A 7,052-nucleotide genomic window follows, 5' to 3' on the forward strand; every position below is an offset into this window, starting at 1 on the left:
TAATATGTTTTGATATATTTATTTATATTATAAAAGTAAATTATATCACCCCGAATATTTTTATGCAGGTTAAATTACTTCTTTTGTTAGATTCAAATTCAAGGTTTGTTTTCTACATCTTAATTTATCATTATTTTTTTTCCTTTTGCAATATAATTAATTAATTAAAATAATTAATATGTCGCTTTTTCTTAATTTTAACTCAAGTTATTTTTATGAAATATACGACCACTCCGACCAAAATAGTATGATATTGATTATTTTAACTTACCGGTAATATTATAATAATAGAAAAATTAAATTAGAAGTTCAAACATGTTTAAATATACAATATATTGTGATTAAAGAGTTTAAATAATTTAATTATTACATTAAGAAGAGAATAAACTAGATTTTAAATTAGATATGATAGACGATACAAAATCATAATTTAAATGATTTATGTATTATATAAAGGAATTAATTAGAAAATAAGTTTCCAACTATACCGATTTTTTTAAATAGATGTCTAAACTTTTTTTTGATTCATCCAGGTATCTAACATTACAAGCATTATTATTTTAGGTGTCCGGATCGTAACGGCCGTTAAAGTACACATGTCGCGTTCACGTAATATTTTTAAAAAAAATCCTAAATTTTTTTAAAATCTTAAAAAAACCTACCAAACTTCGAAAATCGTAAATCTAATCCTTATACCCACATCGCTACAACCCTTTGTCGTCTTCATTGTATTCGATTGAACTTACCCTCGACTTCACATTCACCCGACAACCACCCACATGACGAACAACCCCCGATGGAACGATTTAAATCGATCGACGGTGCGACATTTAGTGAAATAATCGCGACATTTGCTTGACCCGACGACATGAGTGATGATAAGGACGATGTCGATCGAAAAGAGAGACAATGTCAGTGGCATCAACGACGTCAAAAGCATCGATTGTTGTTGGGATTTGAGGATTTAGGGTTAGGGATTTGAAATTAATTTTATGAATTTTTAGAGATTAGAGGCTTTTTGTAATTTGAAAAAAATTATAGTTTTTTATATAAATATATAATAATTTTTTAAAGTTTTTTTAATTCAACTAAAAGTTTTAAAATTTTATAAAGACGACACTTATCGTTTAACGATATAATTTAACTGTAATTACAATTTAAACACCTAGAATGATAGTATTTATAATATTAAATACCTAAATAAATAGTAAAAAGAAGTGTATACATGTTTAAAAAAGAGAAAATCGCCTCAGTGACCAAAAAAAAGTTATAATATACGATTTTAACCAACTTTTTTTGGATTTGCCAAAATGACCAACAAAATCGCAACGCGAAATAAAAATCGCAACGCGATCCCCAGAATCGCAAATCAGTTTCCAAAATCGCAACGCGATTCTTGAAAATCGCAATGCGATAGTACAAATTCGCATTGCGATTTTCCAAAATCGCAACGCGAATATGAAAATCGCAACGCGAACACATAAATCGCAACGCGTATCCGTAAATCGCAACGTGTATCCGTAAATCGCAACGCGTATCCGTAAATCGCAACGATAATACATAAAATCGCAACGCGTATCCGTAAATCGCAACGCGATATTTAAAGCGCCATTATAATCGCTACGCGTATTTTATTTTCAAATTACAAAAACGAATATTAAGACAAAATCCCGTAATCGCAACTCATAACCTAAAACCTAAAATCACAACTCAGTCCCATCTCCATCTCTCACTCTCTACGGCGAAGAAATCCGTCCCCATCTCCGAAGATTTCCGTCCCCATCTCCGGCGAAATCCCTCACAACCATTCACGGTCAGAAATCCCTCACAATATTCAGAAATGGAAAATCAACCTCCGAGGGTTAGTTTTTTTAATTATTTTTATTTTGAAATGTTTGCATTATTGTAGGTTTTTCATATTGAAACTGATGATAAGTTTACTGGTCATTTCAATAATAGATTAACCATTTCACTTAGATTTCATTTCGCGTTACGATTCTGTCGTTGCGATTTTCATTTCGCGTTGCTATTCTCTCGTTGCGATTTTCAAGTTAGTATTTGTCTTTGTCTTTGTTCTGTCTTTTGGTTGAAGTAATGCAATCCATTCAAGTTTCAATTTGCAGAAGAGTCGCAACGAGATAAATGAAAATCGCAACGAGAGAATGACTGTCGCAACGAGAGAAATGAAAATCGCAACGAGAGAATCGCAACGCGAAATGAAAATCGCAACGAAAGAATCGCAACGCGAAACCAAAATCGCATTGTGATTTTCATTTCGCGTTGCGATTTTCATTTCGCGTTGCGATTCTCTCGTTGCGATTTTCATTTCGCGTTGCGATTCTCTCGTTGCGATTTTCATTTCAACCAAAAGACAAAACAGTGTTGCAAATTTTAGTTTCAAGAATAAACTACTACTTTTTATGTTTATTGTTTTTGGTATATCTTCACAGTGTAGTTTTTGGTATATCTAACTTGGTATGTTTATTGTTTTTGTAGAAATTTTTTTCGGCTCAATTGACCTTGAGAAATAAAGTCAGCATGGCCACTACAATTGCTTCGAAGCTTTCACCTGCTCAAAGACAATTGTTTGAGGAAACCTGCTTCGGGCCATGGCTGAGAGTACAGCATCCGGGTGGAGATGCTAATTGACCCATTTGTGGCTTCAGACCATGACATCAAATCTACCCGACAGTATACAACGTGGTGAGGAAGAGATATGGTTTCATTTTCCACCAGCGTATACTTGTTTTGGCCGGAAGGAGTTCTGCTTAATCACTGGTCTACGATTTGGACACGATGATGTAGGCCGGTACACTCGTCATATCGCCCGCCCATCATGGTTATCCCGGGTTTTTCCGGATGAGTCAATGGAGAAGCCGAACCTACATGTCGACGACCTGAAGAAATTGTTTAATAAGAAAGCTGGTTTCACTCGGATGGATGACGTCGATGTTGTCCGAGTATGCCTTCTACTACTTGTGTATGCCGGCTTTTTAGGCAGAGAGGCCAGACAACCTATTCATCGGGAGCTAATAATATTGGTAGAGGACCTGAATGCATGGAATCTGTTTCCGTGGGGTTCATATATGGAAAGCTACCTGGACTAAGTTGTCGTCTGCCTTTGATGACCGCAAAAGTTTGCGGGGCGATGGGTCCAAATACACTTTGTCAGGCTTTGTTTGGGCCTTTAAGGTAAGAATTTCTATATAATGTTTCTAAAATTATAATTAATTATTTAACAATTACTAATTTGGTTATTATATTGTTTGTAGATTTGGATATTCGAGGCTTTCCCCAGCATGCGTACATATGCAATAAAAACGTCAAATGATATTCCCAGGGCTATTTCCTGGAAGAGGAAAACTCTGTTGGATTGGGAAGACTTAATACCATATGCGACAATAAATAATGTAAGTTAACACAAATACTTTCATATAATATATAAACAAGTTATTAATAGTAGACGTTTAACTTTGTTTGAGTTTTTATATTTTAGGAGGCCAACATTCCATTACAAAGACTGACACCCACGGAGGAAGAGCTTGCCACTGATTGGTGGCAAGCTAGTCAGAGTTTTTTTGATGGCACGGATGATGAGCAGCATCCACTTCCTCCAATTCGAGAGCCATCACCTCACCTAGAGCCATCACCCGATCGACCCGACTATACACCTCTAGAACGAGAGCCATCACCTATCCCGTCACATCATCGAGCCTCTTCTCCACCATCACCTCATGATAGGCGACCGGCAAAGATGCCACGACTCCTATCTCCCTGTTCTCCACCTCCACCTCAACGGGATGAGTCAAGGGAGTTACGTGATGAGGTCAATGCCTTGTGTGAGGAGATCGGTACTCTACGCGATAACGATGGTGCATGGCGTGTGGAGGTGTCAACTTTACGTGGTGAGGTTGCCGCTCTACGTGAGATGATAGTATCGTTGCAGAATGAGGTTCATACTCTACGCAACGAGGTAAGTTTAAGATTTTTCATATTTAACTTAATGATAAATTTACTCATAATTTCACTTAGATTAGCCATTTCACTTAGATTGCTTAGTAAATTTGTTCAGTTGCTGCCAATTCTGCTAAACTGTGTATTCTTTAACACTGTGAAATAGTATTTGTCTTTGTTTTGTCTTTTGGTTGAAAGTAAATTGTTCGGTTGCTGCCAATTCTGCTAAACTGTGTATTCTTTAACACTGTGAAATAGTATTTGTCTTTGTTTTGTCTTTTGGTTGAAAGTAAATTTGTTCGGTTGCTGCCAATTCTGCTAAACTGTGTATTCTTTAACACTGTGAAATAGTATTTGTCTTTGTTTTGTCTTTTGGTTGAAAGTAAATTTGTTCGGTTGCTGCCAATTCTGCTAAACTGTGTATTCTTTAACACTGTGAAATAGTATTTGTCTTTGTTTTGTCTTTTGGTTGAAGTAATGCAATCCATTCAAGTTTCAATTTGCAGAAGAAGAATAGTTTACTTTCGAAACACGAAACTTAAAATCGCAACGCGAAACCAAAATCGCAACGCGAAATGAAAATCGCAACGACAGAATCGCAACGCGAAACCAAAATCGCAACGACAAGATCGCAACGCGAAACCAAAATCGCATTGCGATTTTCATTTCGCGTTGCGATTCTTTCGTTGCGATTTTCATTTCGCATTGCGATTCTGTCGTTGCGATTTTCATTTCGCGTTGCGATTTTAAGTTTCGTGTTGCGAAAGTAAACTATTTCTTCTTCTGCAAATTGAAACTTGAATGGATTGCATTACTTCAACCAATAGACAAACAAAGACAAATACTAACTTCAGGGTATTAGTTTGAAACATATTTTTCTTTGTTATCTGATGCATTTTGTGAACTATGATAGAATAAGACTTGGGTGAATACAATGCAAGTTTGAAACATATTTGTCTTTGTTTTCACTGTTTAAATATCATGTCTGTTTATTTACTGATTTTGTATTTAATTATTTAGCGGCCCGATAGAGTGGATGCTTTACGTCGGGTTATGCTTGCACGACGGAGTTCACGCATCAGACAGCGTGCACGTGCTATTAAGTCTCCGTACACCCCAATAGTGCGAAGACACCGCAAGAAGAAGCCCGACTCGCCTATCATCCCTCAAGAGTCCACTCCTATCGTTGAAGAGGCCCCCCCTATCATTCCTCGAGAGTCCCCTCCCACCGTTCAAGAGGCCACTGTCATCATTGAAGAGGTCCCTCCACCATTCAAGAGCCCGATTCACATGGCGTCATATGTAGGCTTCTTGAGAAACCCTCTGACGTGCCGGACATGATGGATTCAAGTTGGCTCTCGTATGAGTTACCGGCCAGTACCATACCGGTATCTGAAGAGGAGAGGGAACAACTACCGGACACAATTCTGGATAACACCCTTTGGGCTAAGACCGCTGTTGATTTTTATCTACATGAGCAGAGCCAGGGGTGTTTCACTGACATATGCAAGCTCACCGATGATATCTATTTGTTGCTTGATCGGTCTTGGTGGGGCGTATTATTAGGGGTCGAAGACAATGGCTATTTCGATGGGGGGTAAGTCTTATATTTTTCTTATATTTTAATTTGATTAATTTTTTTTTAAATTTATGTAAGTCACTAATATGTCATTTTTTGTAAAACAGCATATCGATGCGTGGGTGACACGTCTTCTAATAATAAGAAAACTTAAGAAAAATAAAAATATACGATATACAATTATGCCGACGTCTTTTCACGCCGTTCACTTGAAGAATGCACGAGATGAATCATTTGATTTGGGCAATGGACAAGCTAAACTTTATCCTGCATGGTGGGAGGTCGATAAGGTTAGTATTTATTTTAGATTGAGTTTAAAGGTTTTATGAAATAAGTGCGCAAATGAATGAATTATTACTTATGATTGCAGGTGTTTATCCCTGTTTTGGAACGTAAACATTGGATTCTCGTCGAGCTTCAGCTCCCATCCCTTAAGACAATAGTGTATGACAGCATGATAAATTACATATCATTGGCTGATTTAAGAGATGTTATTAAGGGATGGAGCTCTCATTTGGCTAAATTCTTGGATGCGATCAATTATTGGACTCGTTCTGGAAACAAGAAGCCAAAGAAGCTCAATATTACAGTTATTAGAGACGAGACCGCCCACAACAAACGAGCGGAGCCAGAGGAGATTGTGGTCCTCTCGTATGCTTGGCGTTGGAGCGTTTGACGACGGGAAGCATCAAGTATCTACCTCCCACCGATAGAGATAGAGCTGCAGTAGGCTTGTGGTTTCGGCATTATATGGCTAAATCGATATATACGAGACGCTGCCTACCTGCATCCGCGTTATAAAAATGTCCATAAACAATTGGTAAGTATATACTTTTGGTTTGAAAATGTTTGGTTAAGTACCTAGAATTCAATAATTTGCTGTTTGTAGGTTTTAGATGTGTAGAAAGTGTTGTTTGAGCAAATGTTTGGTTTCTGCAGGTTAATCTCAGAAGTGAACTGCGTGAAAATGATGTATGGCTGCAAAAGTTGATTCAATAGTTAATTGATTGTTTTTTGATTTTTTAATTGATTTGTAAAAGTTGATTCAATAGTAGATGATCGGAAATAAGAATTATTGCTTATTTTTTGATTGTTTAATTGATTTGTAAAAGATGATTGTAAAAGTTGATTTGTGTAATTGATGCGAATATAATTCTTATTTGTGCTTGTTTAATTGATTGAAATGTAATGGTTGATTTTGTTGATTTCAATCTGCATTATGTTGAAGGCAAAATTGACTATCGCAATGCGAAATGAAATCGCAATGCGAAATGAAAATCGCAACGAGAGAATCGCAATGCGAAATGAAAATCGCAATGCGGAAATGAAAATCGCAACGGGAGAATCGCAATGCGATTTTAATTTCGCATTGCGATTCTCTCGTTGCGATTTTCATTTCGCATTGCGATTTTCATTTCGCATTGCGATTCTCTCGTTGCGATTTTCATTTCGCATTGCGATTTTCATTCGCATTGCGATTCTCTCGTTGCGATTTTCATTTCGCATTGCGATTTTCATT

The sequence above is a fragment of the Hibiscus syriacus genome, unplaced genomic scaffold (genome assembly GCF_006381635.1).
Source record: "Hibiscus syriacus cultivar Baekdansim isolate YM2019G1 unplaced genomic scaffold, ASM638163v2 tig00008013_pilon, whole genome shotgun sequence".
Lineage (NCBI taxonomy): Eukaryota > Viridiplantae > Streptophyta > Magnoliopsida > Malvales > Malvaceae > Hibiscus > Hibiscus syriacus.